Source organism: Ranitomeya variabilis, chromosome 4 (genome assembly GCF_051348905.1).
Source record: "Ranitomeya variabilis isolate aRanVar5 chromosome 4, aRanVar5.hap1, whole genome shotgun sequence".
NCBI classification, from domain to species: Eukaryota; Metazoa; Chordata; class Amphibia; order Anura; family Dendrobatidae; genus Ranitomeya; species Ranitomeya variabilis.
Genome location: NC_135235.1, coordinates 595393597 through 595408996, shown reverse-complemented (window position 1 = coordinate 595408996; position 15400 = coordinate 595393597). Strand labels below are relative to the sequence as shown.

The 15400-nt window shown below is 45.6% G+C and overlaps 1 long non-coding RNA gene across 2 annotated transcripts in view; it reads right to left on the bottom strand.

Moving 5' to 3' along the window:
• Positions 1-2718: 2718 nt before the first annotated feature.
• Positions 2719-15400, bottom strand: part of LOC143765956 (uncharacterized) — a 46892-nt gene continuing 34210 nt past the window's right edge. For both annotated transcript variants that reach the window (XR_013213486.1, XR_013213487.1), the window contains exon 3: positions 2719-3805. This is a non-coding gene — a long non-coding RNA (uncharacterized LOC143765956). The remainder of the gene's footprint in view (positions 3806-15400) is intronic.

The following is a 15400-nucleotide window of genomic DNA, read 5'->3' as shown; positions in this document are numbered from 1 at the left end:
GGCCCTGCGCTTAGTAACCCGATGTTTACCCTGGTTACAAGCGAACGCATCGTTGGATCGGTGTCACACACACCGATCCAACGATGACAGCGGGAGATCCAGCAATGAAATAAAGTTCCAAACGATCTGCTACGACGTACGATTCTCAGCAGGGTCCCTGATCGCTGCTGCGTGTCAGACACAGCGATATCGCTGGAACGTCACAGATCGTACCGTCGTAGCGATCAAAGTGCCACTGTGAGACGGTACCCTTACACACTGATAATACCAGACTGGGCACTGATAATACCCCTCTACCCACTGATAATATCTCCCTGGGCATTGATAATACCGCACTGGACACTGATAATACCCTGTTACCCACTGATAATGCCACACTGGGCACTGGTAATACTCCTCTACCCACTGATAATGCCGCACTGGGTACTGATAATACCCTATTACCCACTGATAATACTGCACTGGGTTCTGATAATAGCGCACTGGGCACTGATAATACCCTGTTACTCACTGAGAATACTGCACTGGGCCCTGATCATACCCTGCTATCCACTGATAATACTGCACTGGGCACTGATAATACCCTGTTATCCATTGATAATACCGCACTGATAATGCCCTCTACCCACTGATAACACCGCACTATCCACTGACAATACCCCTCTATCAAGTGATAATACACCACTAACCGCTGATATTGCTTCACTGTGTACTGATAATACCCCACTGAATATATTGTGTTGGGCCCATCTAAATCCTGGTTGGGCATTTCTCATCATCCATTGTAGTTTTTTTGTACATTATGACTTTTTACAGATTTTATTTTATATATGCCTCTACATGGGAGAACAGACTACTGTAAATGATTGGTGTCTCCCTCTACTGGTCAGATGCAGGTTTCTAGCTAATCACAAGGTTGGTTGTGTGACACATGAGTGGCCATAAGTTGCACTTGATGAGTAGAGGGGGACTAATGCGACCATCATTGGCAGTGGCAGCAAGAAACCTTTTTGGACACCTATTGTACCCTATACAGCACTATATAAGAGGTAACCCCCCGCCTCTTCCCACCTCCATGTTTGGTGGAAATTGTCCTATCATTTTCTATCACAGTCAGGTACAAACCTAATAATGTCTGATCCTCCGTCACGAAGAGTTCTGCTGTGTACGATGCCCTCTCGTCACAGCTGTCCCTAGATTTTTCTCCAGCATATTAGCTGGCTGTACCGCTCCGCCGTGTAATATGGGATTCATTCTCTAGATTTAAGGATGAAGCATAATGCAGACGTGATGAGTGGGTAATAGGTGTTCACTTTCATATACTAGTACACAGGCTACTTGTCCAGACTGGCGGAGGCAGAGCCTGGTAGCTGGGGGGCGCAAGGTGTAGACCAGCGGAAAGGAAGAGATCACTGACATGCTGGAGACCAAATGTGCTGTACATGAATGTCTGCACTTATGGGGGCTGACGTGCTTGCGTTGTGTAAGGCTGGGACTATACTGGGACTATACTGCAGCTCTGGCAGAAACACAGGTCATGCAGAAAAAGATCAAGTGCAAATGAATGGGGTCGTTCTGACCCGCGAGCCACCGGTTTCCGATTTTGGTAAACCCTTGTACCCCAACTGCAGCTTGTTCTAAAAAACAACATACTGTGCTTTACTCACCCTCCACAGGTCCAATGCTGTGACACCACTGCAGAAAATCAGTGAGCTCAGTAGCTCGTACCCTTTTTTTTTTTCAAGTTTACGGATATATGCCACTCAGACGAAGGAATAAAGGAAACTATATGACTAATGGTATTTTATTGGTCTATGCGTTGAAGGTAAAAAATGTCATGTAAACAGAGTCTTATTTCCTTGATGGCGTGTAAAAGCAAAGATTGACACATTACATCTTCTACACATTAAATTAAAAGGAACCTGTCATGTTGAAAATGGGATCTGATCTGCAAGCTGGATGTTGCAGAGCAGGAGGAGCTGATTAGATTGATATATATATATTTATGGGAAAAGTTTCAGTAAACATAGCATTTGCATGAATATGAGTCCAGTTGGCAGTCCTACTCATGAGTCTAGTGGGCGGCCCTACTCATGGGTCCAGTGGGTGCAACTACTCATGAACCCAGAGGGCGGTACTATTCAGTGATTGACAGTCTTCTCTGTATGATTGGGCATGCAGAAATAGCGATCAATGACTAGAAGGACCGCCCACTGGACTCATGAGTAGGGATGCCCACTGGACTCATGAGTAGGGATGCCCACTGGACTCATGAGTAGGGACACCCACTGGACTCATGAGTAGGGACGCCCACTGGACTCATGAGTGGGAACGCCCACCGGACTCATGAGGAGAGACGCCCACTGGACTCATGAGTAGGGACACCCACTGGACTCATAAGTAGGGACGCCCACCAGACTCATGAGTAGGGACGCCCACCGGACGCATGAGTAGGGATGCCCACTGGACTCATGAGTAGAGACGCCCACTGAACTCATGAGTAGGGACACCCACTGGACTCATAAGTAGGGACGCCCACCGGACTCATGAGTAGGGACGCCCACTGGACTCATGAGTAGGGACACCCACTGGACTCATGAGTAGGGAAGCCCACTGGACTCATGCATACAGACGCCCACCGGACTCATGAGTAGAGATGCTCACTGAACTCATGAGTAGGGACGCCACTGGACTCATGAGTAGGGACGCCCACTGGACTCATGAGTAGGGACGCCCACTGGACTCATGAGTAGGGACGCCCACTGGAGTCATGAGTAGGGACGCCCACTGGAGTCATGAGTACGGACGCCCACTGGACTCATGAGTACGGACGCCCACTGGAGTCATGAGTAGGGATGCCCACTGGACTCATGAGTAGGGACACCCACTGGACTCATGAGTAGGGACGCCCACTGGACTCATGAGTAGGGACGCCCACTGGACTCATGAGTAGGAACGCCCACTGGAGTCATGAGTACGGACGCCCACTGGAGTCATGAGTACGGACGCCCACTGGACTCATGAGTACGGGCGCCCACTGGACTCATGAGTACAGACGCCCACTGAACTCATGAGTACGGACGCCCACTGGACTCATGAGTACGGACGCCCACTGGACTCATGAGTACGGACGCCCACTGGATTCACATGTACACAAATAACACAGATTTCAATGAATAAAATACAAGTTATACTGAATATTTTCCAATAAACTGACATATCAATCTGTTCAGCTTCTCTTGCTGTATACCATGCTGAGCACAGTTCGGACTGCACGTACAACGTGACAGGTTCCATTTAAAGGGATGATGTAGTGTAATGGAATGTTTTCTTTAACTCTGCAATATTCTTATAGACATTGTATCTATTTTTATTTCTAAAAAAAAATAAAATCTCTGCTTACCTGCTGTCTTTGAATATATATATACATTTTTTAACAACCAGAGGCAGAAAACTATTTCTTCATGCTTGCCCAGCTCAGGGTTTGTTGTGTTCTGTTGAGATGCAGATGGTCGGAGTTTCCATATCAGAAGAGACCCCCGCAATAGAAGTTTCCTTCTATCGGCCAGCTTCCTGCAGGATTTGATATACCGTAATGTGTTACATCCTCTCCAATTGTCAGAGTTCTTTTTATTGGAAAGGCTTGAGATGCAGGAAGGCTTCACCATCACTCCAAATATTTCCCGGCCTGTCTGTCTCATTCCTTCTCTCAGATCACTGTTTCACAAATCTGCCAGTCAGTCGTGTAGCCCCGCTGCTTCCAGCTGACAAGAGCCATATCTGGTGCTTCTGAGCGTGGACGGCTCTACAATCAGACAAGAGGTTATGCAAAAAGAGGGCTAAAATAGCAAATGATACTCTCAGTGCAATCATCATTGTAGTGTCTCAAGACACCAAAACCTTCCAGTTTTCCTGGAATTTCTCCTGTTTTTTAGAAAGAGGAGAATCCTGGACTAAAAATAAAAGTTGTGTAGTATTATAATGGTCCACATTCACTGAAGTCATGTAGGGAAATCATGGACACGTTAGGGGGCAGAGAAAGACCACAAAATACTGTAAATCTGATTTCATTCAGTTTGAGCCACCACTATGCTGCAAGATTTCAGCTCTGAAGCAAATGGAATTGTGAATGCAGCACTAGACTACAGTAAGTACAAGAAGTTCTGTCATTATTTACAAATTGGTTTTATGTTATGGGTGTAAAGGTGAACATCCAGCAGAGACAGAAAATAGGCCCCCTGCTGGTGTTACCGGGGGTTTTCAGATTTATGGAAGTAAAACTTTGTTACTGTAATCATAAAAAGCTCCACAACTTTTGGTTAAACTTTTTTTTTCATTTCCCCACAATTTTATTTATTTCCACTCACAGATTACATTCACAGACAGAAAAACCTGACGATAGGAAGTTCTGCTCCTCAAGTGAGCATTGGTGACAACAGTATCAGGGCTCGCTCACACGAGCGTATAACTCGGCTGAGTGCTATCACATAGCACTTAACCAAATGTTATGCTATGGGGCAGTGCAGATCTGAGATTTTTTCTCACGCTGAAAAAAAATCACAGCATACTGCGATTGGATCTGCAAATTGGACCATGCTCACCCAAAGTAAAATATCGGACTGCACTCGAATGACATACGAGAGCAGTCTGATTTACATGGACATAGACAATGGAGAAGATGGAAAAATTACGTTCTCCGTCTTCTCCACACCTGTGATAGGATTCTATCAGCCGAAACAATCGGATCACAGTACACTGACACTCGGATCAATCTCAGTGCAGAGTTTAAGCCGAACGTCATTACCATAATTGATCTAGTTTTCTAGGAAGAGAGGATCATCACTTGTGTGAGGGAGCCCTTGCACAGTAATGTACACAGGTCATTGACAGCAAGAAGAGATGTTGAAAATGTTGAAAAAAAAAAACACATAGCCACCAATTCATCAAATCCATTACTTTTTGGCATAAATTGTTTTGAAAAATGTTTGCACATCATGGACTTTTGGCATTCTCAAGCCAGTTTTACACAGCTCCACCAAAATAAGTGTAGCTGGGTTGTGAGGGTGCGCAAGAGGCAGGATGCCACAGCTCATCTAATTCATGATGAGCTGTGGCGTTCCTAGTGCCAGGAATCTTACTCCAGTCCAAGAGTGGAGTGAGATTCGTGGCAGGGTGCACGCCACTTGTTAGACACTCCTAATTCATGAAGAGGTGTGTGCCTGTAAGGAGATGGACATACTGCCCATATTCCCCCTGGAAGACACGTGTAATGTGTATTGTGACTTGCATTATTGGTAATATTGTTTTGATCTGCTCGACAGTAGGGAGAGTTAGGGTTAATATTTGGGATCAGCCCAGGGTGGGAAGGGCTACAGTGAAAGGACAGATACAGTTTCCTGCCAGGACCAGAGATAAGGCCCAGTGTGCACCAAGAAGCAGACCTATGATCTGGATAGTGAGCAGAGCCATATGACGTGGCTGTTCCTGAGTGGAGACCGAGACAGTGGATAGCAAGATCCGGAGTAGATTGACTTGGCTGTAGATGGCGTTTCACTGCACATCACAGTTCTGTATCCAGCGCGCACTTTCCCTATCTCCTCTCCTTTTGTTGGCCTCAAATTCGTGCTGGATACTGACCTAAGACGGGCAGTGAAACTCTTCCTACAGCCCAGTCCATCGGGTGGGAGGGTGCGTGCAACAGGGTCACGTCAGGGTGAATCAAGGGAGCCCGTAAATTGATGTCGGCGGCTGCTGCAGCCAGGGTCTCGTGATGTGGACTGATCGAGAAGTGATAGCGCCGCTCACAGGCACATATAGCAGCAGGTTTACATCGATGTGTGAATTATACATTGTAGTGGACAACCTCTTTTAGTAAAAGACTATTTATTTTTGAGTGGTGTGTAGCGCCTCCGTAGACAAGCACCCAGCCAGGACCCCCTTCTACATGTAATGTGCCGGGGTCAGGGTGTGAAAGGCAAGTACCTAGCCCACAAATACCTCCCTGTGCCACATTACATGCCTCTTAATGAATCAGGAGTGACTGACTCCAACATGCCCCATCATCAAGAAGGATGGGAGATTGTTGTGAATTCTGTTCTCGAGCTCCCTCCTGTGGTTATGAATGGTACTTCGGCGAGTTCTGTTCATGGACTCCCTCTGGTGGCTGTGAGTGGAGCTGCTGGTTCTGAGATTCCTTCTCCAGCTGATCTCGTTCAGGCCTTGGCTGGCTGCTCTATTTAACTCCACTCAGATCCTTACTTGATGCCAGCTGTCAATGTCCTAGTACTGGTTCAGTTCTCTTGGATCTTTCAGATGACCTGTCTACTTCAGCAAAAGCTAAGTCCCTGCTAGCTTATTTGTTACCACTGTGTTTTTGTCCAGCTTGCTATTATATTTAATCTTGTTTGCTGGAAGCTCTGGGATGCAGAGTGGCACCACCGCGCCGTGAGTCGGTGCGGTGGTTTCTTTTGCACACTCTGCGTGGTTTTTTGTTAGTTTTTATGCTGACCGCAAAGATACCTTTTCTATCCTCAGTCTGTTTAGTTCAGTCTGGCCTCCTATGCTGAAACCTATTTCATTCCTGTGTTTGTGACTTCCATCTTATCTCACAGTCAATATATGTGGGGGCTGCCTATTTCTTTGGGGAATTTCTCTGAGGCAAGGTAGGCTGTATTTTCTATCTTTAGGGGTAGTTAGCTCTTAGGCTGTGAAGAGGCGTCTAGGCAGAGTCAGGAACGCTCCACGGCTATTTCTAGTTGCTGTGATAGGATTAGCGTTGTGGTCAGCAGAGCTCCCACTTCCCAGAGCTCGTCCTGTATTGCTAGTTTGCTCATCTGGTCATTTCTAGTGCTCCTAACCACCAGCCCAACACAACAGTACAGCTGGCCCACAAAGTGTTAATGCATCTCAATAGAGGGATAAGAGAAGTTCTGAGACCATTTTTTTTTCTCTGTAGTGTGTTTTGTATTTCTTTTCCCCTTAACCTCTGGGTGGTTCAGGACACAGGTGTAGATATGGACATTCAAGGTCTGTCCTCTTGTGTGGATCAACTCACTGCAAGGGTACAAAGCATTCAAGATTATGTAGTTCAGAACCCGATGTTAGAACCCAGAATTCCAATTCCTGATTTGTTTTCTGGGGATAGATCTAAGTTCCTGAATTTCAAGAATAATTGTAGACTGTTTTTTGCTTTGAAACCCCGCTCCTCTGGTGACCCCATTCAGCAAGTAAAAATTATTATTTCTTTGCTACGTGGCAACGCTCAAGACTGGGCATTTTCCCTTGAGCCAGGAGATCCTGCATTGCGTAATGTAGATGCGTTTTTTCTGGCGCTTGGATTGCTTTATGATGAACCAGATTCAGTGGATCAGGCAGAGAAAATTCTGCTGGCTTTGTGTCAGGGTCAGGATGAAGCGGAGGTATATTGTTAGAAGTTCAGAAAGTGGTCTGTGCTTACTCAGTGGAATGAGTGTGCCCTGGGGGCAATTTTCAGAAAGGGTCTTTCTGAAGCCCTTAAGGATGTTATGGTGGGATTCCCCACGCCTGCTGGTCTGAATGAGTCTATGTCCTTGGCCATTCAGATCGATCGACGCTTACGTGAGCGCAAAAATGTGCACCATTTGGCGGTGTTTTCTGAGCAGAAGCCTGAGCCTATGCAATGTGATAGGACCTTGACCAGAGCTGAACGGCAAGAATACAGACGTCAGAATGGGCTGTGTTTTTACTGTGGTGACTCCACTCATGCTATCTCTGATTGTCCTAAACGCACTAAGCGGTTCGCTAGGTCTGCCACCATTGGTACGGTACGGCCAAAATTTCTTTTGTCCGTTACTCTGATTTGCTCTTTGTCGTCCTATTCTGTTATGGCATTTGTGGATTCAGGCGCTGCCCTGAATTTGATGGACTTGGAGTTTGCCAGGCGCTGTGGTTTTTTTCTTGGAGCCCTTGCAGTATCCTATTCCATTGAGAGGAATTGATGCTACACCTTTGGCCAAGAATAAGCCTCAGTACTGGACTCAATTGACCATGTGCATGGCTCCTGCACATCAGGAGGATATTCGCTTTTTGGTGTTGCATAATCTGCATGATGTGGTCGTTTTGGGTTTGCCATGGCTACAGGTCCATAATCCTGTATTGGATTGGAAATCAATGTCTGTATCCAGTTGGGGTTGTCAAGGGGTACATGGGGATGTCTCATTGTTGTCTATTTCGTCTTCCCATCCTTCTGAAGTCCCTGAGTTCTTGTCAGATTACCGGGATGTATTTGATGAGCCCAAATCCAGTGCCCTACCTCCTCATAGGGATTGCGATTGTGCTATTAATTTGATTCCTGGTAGTAAGTTTCCGAAGGGCCGACTGTTCAGTTTATCTGTGCCAGAACACGCTGCAATGCGGAGTTATATAAAGGAGTCCTTGGAGAAAGGGCATATTCGCCCGTCGTCATCACCGTTGCGAGCAGGGTTCTTTTTTGTGGCCAAGAAGGATGGTTCTCTGAGACCATGTATAGATTACCGCCTTCTTAATAAAATCACCATCAAATTTCAGTACCCTTTGCCGCTACTGTTTGATTTGTTTGCTCGGATTAAGGGAGCTAGCTGGTTCACCAAGATAGATCTTCGAGGGGCGTATAATCTTGTGCATATTAAACGGGGCGACGAATGGAAAACAGCATTTAATACGCATGAGGGCCATTTTGAGTACTTGGTGATGCCATTCGGGCTTTCTAATGCTCCATCTGTGTTTCAGTCCTTTATGCATGACATCTTCCGAAAGTACCTGGATAGATTCATGATTGTATATTTGGATGATATTTTGGTCTTTTCGGACGATTGGGAGTCTCATGTGAAGCAGGCCAGAATGGTGTTCCAGGTCCTTCGTGCTCATTCCTTGTTTGTGAAGGGGTCTAAATGTCTCTTTGGAGTTCAGAAGGTTTCATTTTTGGGCTTCATTTTTTCCCCTTCTACTATCGAGATGGACCCTGTTAAAGTTCAGGCCATTTATGATTGGACTCAGCCTACTTCTGTGAAGAGCCTTCAGAAACTTCTGGGCTTTGCTAATTTTTACCGTCGCTTCATCGCTAATTTTTCTAGTGTTGTTAAACCATTAACCAAGAAAGGTGCTGATGTGGTCAATTGGTCCTCTGCGGCCGTTGAGGCTTTTCAGGAGCTGAAGCGTCGTTTTTCTTCTGCCCCTGTGTTGTCAGCCAGATGTTTCGCTCCCGTTTCAGGTCGAGGTGGATGCTTCTGAGATTGGAGCAGGGGCTGTTTTGTCTCAAAGAGGTTCTGATGGCTCTGTGATGAAACCATGTGCTTTCTTTTCTAGAAAGTTTTCGCCTGCTGAGCGCAATTATGATGTGGGTAATCGAGAGTTGTTAGCTATGAAGTGGGCGTTTGAGGAGTGGCGACATTGGCTTGAAGTAGCCAAACATCGTGTGGTGGTCTTGACGGATCACAAGAATCTGACTTATCTCGAGTCTGCCAAGCGGTTGAATCCTAGACAGGCTCGATGGTCGCTGTTTTTCTCCCGCTTCAATTTTGTGGTTTCGTACCTTCCGGGTTCTAAGAATGTGAAGGCTGATGCCCTTTCAAGGAGTTTTGTACCTGATTCTCCGGGAGTTCCTGAGCCGGCTGGTATTCTCAAAGAGGGGGTAATTTTGTCTGCCATCTCCCCTGATTTGCGGCGGGTGCTGCAGGAGTTTCAGGCTGATAGACCTGACCGTTGCCCAGCGGAGAAGCTGTTTATCCCTGATAGATGGACTAGTAGAGTTATCTCTGAGGTTCATTGTTCGGTGTTGGCTGGTCATCCTGGAATCTTTGGTACCAGAGATTTGGTGGCTAGATCCTTTTGGTGGCCTTCCTTGTCACGAGATGTGCGTTCTTTTGTGCAGTCCTGTGGGACTTGTGCTCGGGCTAAGCCCTGCTGTTCTCGTGCCAGTGGGTTGCTTTTGCCCTTGCCGGTCCCGAAAAGGCCCTGGACGCATATGTCCATGGATTTTATTTCAGATCTCCCTGTCTCTCAGAGGATGTCAGTTATCTGGATGGTTTGTGATCGCTTCTCTAAGATGGTCCATTTGGTACCTTTGCCTAAATTGCCTTCCTCCTCTGATTTGGTTCCATTGTTTTTCCAGCATGTGGTTCGTTTACATGGCATTCCGGAGAACATCGTGTCGGACAGAGGTTCCCAGTTTGTTTCAAGATTTTGGCGGTCCTTTTGTGCTAAGATGGGCATTGATTTGTCTTTTTCTTCAGCTTTCCATCCTCAGACAAATGGCCAAACCGAACGAACCAATCAGACTTTGGAAACATATCTGAGATGCTTTGTTTCTGCTGATCAGGATGATTGGGTGTCCTTCTTGCCTTTGGCTGAGTTCGCCCTTAATAATCGGGCCAGCTCGACCACTTTGGTTTCGCCTTTTTTCTGTAATTCTGGTTTCCACCCTCGTTTTTCTTCAGGGCAGGTTGAGCCTTCGGGCTGTCCTGGTGTGGATTCTGTGGTGGACAGGTTGCAGCAAATTTGGACTCACGTAGTGGACAATTTGACATTGTCCCAGGAGAAGGCTCAACGTTTCGCTAACCGCCGTCGCTGTGTTGGTCCCCGACTTCGTGTTGGGGATTTGGTTTGGTTGTCGTCTCGTCTCGTTCCTATGAAGGTTTCGTCTCCTAAGTTTAAGCCTCGTTTCATTGGTCCTTATAAGATTTCTGAAATTATTAATCCTGTGTCATTTCGTTTGGACCTTCCAGCTTCTTTCGCCATCCATAATGTGTTCCATAGGTCGTTGTTGCGGAGATATGTGGCTCCTATGGTTCCCTCCGTTGATCCTCCTGCCCCGGTGTTGGTTGAGGGGGAGTTGGAGTATGTGGTGGAGAAGATTTTGGATTCTCGTATTTCGAGACGGAAACTTCAGTACCTAGTCAAGTGGAAAGGTTATGGTCAGGAGGATAATTCCTGGGTAGTTGCCTCTGATGTTCATGCTGCCGATCTTGTTCGTGCCTTTCATTTGGCTCGTCCGGAGCGGCCTGGAGGCTCTGGTGAGGGTTCGGTGACCCCTCCTCAAGGGGGGGGGGTACTGTTGTGAATTCTGTTCTCGAGCTCCCTCCTGTGGTTATGAATGGTACTTCGGCGAGTTCTGTTCATGGACTCCCTCTGGTGGCTGTGAGTGGAGCTGCTGGTTCTGAGATTCCTTCTCCAGCTGATCTCGTTCAGGCCTTGGCTGGCTGCTCTATTTAACTCCACTCAGATCCTTACTTGATGCCAGCTGTCAATGTCCTAGTACTGGTTCAGTTCTCTTGGATCTTTCAGATGACCTGTCTACTTCAGCAAAAGCTAAGTCCCTGCTAGCTTATTTGTTACCACTGTGTTTTTGTCCAGCTTGCTATTATATTTAATCTTGTTTGCTGGAAGCTCTGGGATGCAGAGTGGCACCACCGCGCCGTGAGTCGGTGCGGTGGTTTCTTTTGCACACTCTGCGTGGTTTTTTGTTAGTTTTTATGCTGACCGCAAAGATACCTTTTCTATCCTCAGTCTGTTTAGTTCAGTCTGGCCTCCTATGCTGAAACCTATTTCATTCCTGTGTTTGTGACTTCCATCTTATCTCACAGTCAATATATGTGGGGGCTGCCTATTTCTTTGGGGAATTTCTCTGAGGCAAGGTAGGCTGTATTTTCTATCTTTAGGGGTAGTTAGCTCTTAGGCTGTGAAGAGGCGTCTAGGCAGAGTCAGGAATGCTCCACGGCTATTTCTAGTTGTTGTGATAGGATTAGCGTTGCGGTCAGCAGAGCTCCCACTTCCCAGAGCTCGTCCTGTATTGCTAGTTTGCTCATCTGGTCATTTCTAGTGCTCTTAACCACCAGCCCAACATAACAGGAGATTTTCCTAAATGAAATCACTGCACAATCAGTAACAATCCTGAAGAGAAGGAAGAATTGGAAGCATTTACAGAGACCAGAAAGGATGAACACAGAACGTAAACACTTGTTAAAGAGGAAAGAAGAAATAAATGTTAAATGGTAAGAGGGGGGCATATCTAATAAAGAATATAATGCTGTGTGAAGGGAATGCAAGGCAAGCGTTAGAAGAGCTAAAGCCAGTAATGAAGTGAGGCTTTCAAGGGGGACCAAAAGCAATATAAAAGGATTTTGGGGTGTAAGACCGTGCTTACTGAATGTGTTGGGGGACACTCACTTGGCCTCGATATTCAGACACACAGGAACGGGTTTCCACTTAAACAGTCTATCCGGTTCATTTTATGCACAGTTCATTATATACATCCACGGGACATGTTAATCAGCGACAGTCTGTTCCACTGGCATATACTTCTCTGCCTTTATTATAACCCCCTTTCCGGTTGTTACCTTTCTGGAGCTCCTGCTCCACACACTGACCTCCTGTCAGTCCCTCTCCTGGGTAGCTGCCTTACGGGGATCACTGTCCTAGCGACTAGGGCACTCCCGACAGTCCAGGCCCACCGAAGGTCAGTAGCTCCCCAACGCAGTGCCGTCACAGACTCTGCACATTCGGCCTCTCCGTGCGCTCTTCAGGAAGTCCACCCTAGGACCTTCCAACACACAGGCCGGTCCTCTTTCAGGACCCACAAGACAGACCTTTCAGGTCCAAACACTCTCCAACCATGTGACCCAAACCCTGGTCACATTATGTAGCTGTAACCACCCTCATAGGTGGGAGGTGTGTGGTTAGCCAGACCCGCCCATCTCTCCGACTAACCCTGTAAGCCTTCCTATTAAAACTATACAACTACTTGTGGGACTACAGGTCCCGGAACAATCATCCTACAGGCTTACAGTGCAGAGGATATCCTCCATCTCTGCAACATATACCGGCCATTCACAACTACGCCGGTCACTGACTCATCACTGTTACGCCTCCATGCGCATCCCAAGGTGCACCTACAGCGCCCCCTAGCTGTAATAGGGTTCACTGCCTTACAGGGGGTATGTCAAAAGCAAAAGAAAAGTTAAAGATGCTATAGGATATTTACAGGATGAAAAGGGTGAAGTAGTCAAAAATGATTTTGAAAGGGCCGAAGTTTTAAATTCCTATTTTGCAGCTAATTTCTCTAAGAAAGCAATTGTAACATCAACTGATCGTCACGGTGCTATCGAAGTAATAAAATAATACACACTATCTATAAACAGAGATTGCGAGGGAACACTTAGCTAATTTAAATGAATTTAAATCTCCTGGTCCAGCTTAATTACATCCTAGGGTACTAAAAGAGATAGCAGAGGGAATTGCAGAAGTACTAACCAGAATCTTTGAAAAATCCTGGAGAACAGGAGAATGGAAATGTTGTCCCCATCTTCAAAAAGGAAAGAAGAGGGAGCCAGGAAATTACAGGCCAGTGAGCCTTACTTTTATACAAGGAATGATCTTTGAACAAATTATTAAACAGCATGTATGTAAGCACTTGAATAAGAATTCAGTAATTAACAGAGCCAGCATGGGATTGTAGCAAACAAGTCATGCCAGACTAATTTAATTTCCTTTTAAGATGGAATCACTGACTAGGTTGATCAGGGAAATGCAGTAGATATAGTATATCTCGACTTCAGCAAAGCATTTGATAACATATCTCATACTATCCTTATTGAAAAAAGACAAAAGTATGAGATTGATAAGCCTACGGTTAGGTGGATTCATAACTGGCACAGTGATCGTACTTGCAGAGTGGAGATAAATAGTTGCACATCCAATTGGCAGAGTGTTTCAAGTGGGGTACCACAAGCTTCTGTCCTGGCCCCAGTGTTGTTCAACATTTTTATAAATGATTTAGATAAGAGAAATGAAGGTAAACTAATCAAATTTGCAAATGATGCAAAACTATGAGGGATAGCTAACACTAGAAAAGACAGAGTAAGGATTCAGAAGGATCTAAATAATTTTGAACAATGGGCAACAACTATTAGAATGGTATTTAGCAGGGAGAAATGCAAGATTTTGCATCTGGGCAAGAAAAATAATATTACATATACAGAATGGGAGAAATAGAACTAAGCAACAGCACATGTGAAAAAGACTTGGGTATACTAATAGATCACAGACTGCACATAAGTCAACAGTGTGATGCAGCAGCAAAAAAGGCAAATACAGTTCTAGGATGTATTAAGAGAAGCATAGAGTTTAGATAACGTGAAGTAATTACAGTCCTTTTCTTATCCTTGGTCAGGCTTCCTATGGAATACTGTGTCCAGTTCGAGGAATGCTTAGATTGCAAAAAAGAAGACAAAGAGGAGACTTAATAGTTGTATACAAATATCTGAAGTGTAGATATTATTCTCATTTGCACATGGAAACACGAGAAGCAATTGAATGAAACTGAAAGGGAAAAGATACAGATTAGATATTAGAAAAAAAAGTGACAGTGAGGGTGATCAATGAGTGGAACAGGTTGTCACGAGTGGTGGTGAGTTCTCCTTCAATGGCAGTTTGAAAACAGAGGCTGCATAAACATGTTTCTGAGATGGTTTCGTGAATCATGCATTGAGCAGGGGGTTGGACACGATGACCCTGGAGGTCTCTTTCCCACTCTAAGGCCATGTGCACACGTTGCGGATTTCTTGCAGAAATTTCCTGAAGAAAACCGGAAATTTTCTGCAAGAAATCCGCATTTTTTTTTTTGCGTTTTTTTTCCGTTTTTTTCGCGTTTTTTTAGCATTCTGCAAGCGTAATTAGCTTGCAGAATGCTAAAGTTTTCCAAGCGATCTGTAGCATCGCTTGGAAAACTGACTGACAAGTTGGTCACACTTGTCAAACATACTGTTTGACAAGTGTGACCAACTTTTTACTATAGATGCAGCTTATGCAGCATCTATAGTAAAAGATAGAATGTTTAAAAATAATAAAAAAAATAAAAAAATGCTTATACTCACCCAGACATCTCATAAGCGGCGTCCGTTCGTCTTCCTATAGCTGGTCTGTGCGCACAGGGCCTTCCGTGACGTCACGGTCACGTGAGCGGTCACGACCAATCACAGGACAGTGACGTCATCGGCAAGGTCCTTCGCCGCACACCAGCTACAGGAACCGAACGGCAGCGTGCAGCGGTGAGGCGGGAACACTGCGCGGGACATCGAGGGTGAGTATAGGACTATTTTTTATTTTATTTCTTATTTTTTGACCAGTTATATGGTGCCCAGTGCGTGGAGGAGAGTCTCCTCTCCTCCACCCTGGGTACCAACCGCACATAATCTGCTTACTTCCCGCATGGTGTGCACAGCCCCGTGCGGGAAGTAAGCAGATCAATGGACTCCTAGGTGTGCGGAATCCCTGCAATTCCGCATTTTTAATGAACATGTTGCTTTTTTTTCCGCTATGCGATTTTTTCGCGGAAAAAATCGCAACATTTGCACAAAAAATGCAGAATACCTTGTAAATAATAGGAGGC